At 33.7% G+C, this 2,443-nt stretch overlaps 1 pseudogene; it reads right to left on the reverse strand.

The window, feature by feature from the left end:
* Positions 1 to 1,008: 1,008 nt before the first annotated feature.
* LOC118619646 lies at positions 1,009 to 1,562 on the reverse strand (annotated as a pseudogene).
* Positions 1,563 to 2,443: the final 881 nt, after the last annotated feature.

Raw genomic sequence — 2,443 nt, forward strand, 5'->3', positions numbered from 1 at the left:
TCCCAATGTCCAAAGCTGGAACAATATGAGAAATAAAATAAATAATTTATTCTATTATAACCCATAGACTCAAATAAATATCCATGAGCTCTTACAGTCATAAAGAAATAACAGTACAAATAAATGAAAATGAGACAAATCCTTTTTACAGAAGAATTGTAATCAGTAAAAGTAGAAGGTATTAGGAAAATCGCCATTAGGGCACCACAATAATAATTTTTGAAGGCCAGGTCCATCAATGGATACTAAAATTACAAGGGGAAATATTCTAAATTACAGTGGAGAAATATAGCAGACTATACCTTCACCAAGTGATCATTTATATTAGAACATGGAAGGTTATAATGAGATCCATTATTTCTCTACTTAATGATATACAACACATTTTTTAACTTTATTTTTATTGCTGCCACTATAGAGATGTCCCCATCACCTCCCCCCCACCTTTGCCCATCTTCACCCAGCCCTGGCCCCCCTTCCCTCTGGCCATTACCACACTGTTGTGAATATATGTTCTTTGACTAATCCCTTCACCTTCTTTCACTGAGTTTCTGTTGCCCCCTTCCCACATTTTAAATCAAAATCTTTATATTATCATATTAGAACTTTGCTATCGTAATTCTAGAATTATTCTTAAAATTAAGAGGATAAAAATAAGATTTAAATAAAAAGAGCAGTATTGAACCACATCATAAAATTGTAATGATGCCCTGGCCGGTTTTTCTCAGTGGTTAGAACATCGGCCGGTGGTCCCGAGAGACCCAGGTTCGGTTCCCGCTAAGGGCATGTATCTCAGTTGCAGTTTGTCTCCAGCCTTTGTTGGTCATGCAGGTGGCAGCCACTCGATGTGTCCCTTTCATGTCGATGTTTCTCTCTTTCTCTCTCTCTCTCTCTCTCTCTCTCTCTCTCTCTCTCTCTCCCTCCCACTCTACCTGAACAAAAAATAAAAAAATGTCCTTGGGTGAGGATAAAAAAAATTGTAATTATTTTTTGTATATGCTGAAATTTTTAAATATATGTCATTTCATAACCATCTTTTGTTTACATTCTACAAATGACATCATCCAGTAATGCCCCAATACTTTTGTGAGGATAGTTTATGTATCTTTTAGATTTCTGTAATTAGTTATTCAGAAAGATTTTTTAGAAAAACTTGTTGACTTTTAATCTGAGATACTAGGTCTTTTAATTTATTTCTTTTTCTCAATTTTCAATGTAAACAATAGAACTGAAGTATCATTTTCTGAGATACAATTTTTTTCAAAGCCTCTGAAATATTATATTTGAGGAAAGGTTGAAAATAATTTCAGTAGATAGAGTTCTCATCTTCATTTTCGACAGTTTATAGAGGTGAACTGCTTTGGTTAATGCCATCAGTATCTGAAATGAACTAATAATCACTGTAGAGTTTATTAATGAATCATCAGTGGCACTTTCCATAGCCTTTTTAATAAAGTCTCTAGTTTTTTTGTTTGTTTGTTTGTTTGTTTTCTTACATCTTTAAATAACAGAAGGGTCACCCTGCATTCAAGAAATAGGTCCAACCCATGTGTTAACTGCATTTCATAGATAGCAGGATTTGCCACCAAAATTTAGGATCTCTGGTCCATCTCCTAAAATTGTAATAATTAAAACAGTACCCTAAGAACACATGAAATAAAGTAAATGACCTGAAATTATCTATGAATAGAAAGATAGGGGCATATAAAATCAGGATTAAATGAATTAGTCAATAATCTTAATAAATGCATAAAATGCAGACCATTTTTTAAGAAAACATCTATTTAGATTAAGTCACATAAATAAGGATAAACTAACTGCAGATATACTAAAAGACTAAAGGCAAAAAATAAAACCACAAAATATTTGAAGAAAACATAGGTGTGTCTAAACCTGTTTGGGTCAGGAAGGGCTTTTCAGGCAAGAAAATGAGAGAAATAATTGCAGAAAAATTAATTTTGCTTCATATTACATACCATAAAAGTATAAGTAAAATGTAAAACTGAGAAAAATATTAGCAATGAATGTTCGAATAAAGAGGAATTTCTAAAAAAAAAAAGACCTATGAAAAATCATTTATTTCTTTATCTATTCATTCATTAATTCAAAAAAATATGTTTTGAACAACTCCTCTATGCCAGAATACAGCAGCAAACAAACCAGACTGTTCCCTATATGAAACTTATGTTCTAGTGGGGCAGGGTGGGGGTGAGGCATTAGCAATAAGCCAATAATTAGAAAATATGCAAGATCTTTGTAGTATTGTAAAGAAAGAGAACACTAGCTATCAGAGAAGGCTCTGATGCAAACTTTGTTTGAGCAGAGACTTGATGAACATGAAGGAGAAAGCTGGGGAGATGTCTGCAGCGGGAGCAAGAAGGAGAGAAGGTCAAGGTCTTAGTTGGGAATTGCCTGGCATACCCAGGACTTGAAAGGGGCTCAG

This window comes from Molossus molossus, unplaced genomic scaffold, assembly GCF_014108415.1.
Source record: "Molossus molossus isolate mMolMol1 unplaced genomic scaffold, mMolMol1.p scaffold_m16_p_7, whole genome shotgun sequence".
Lineage (NCBI taxonomy): Eukaryota > Metazoa > Chordata > Mammalia > Chiroptera > Molossidae > Molossus > Molossus molossus.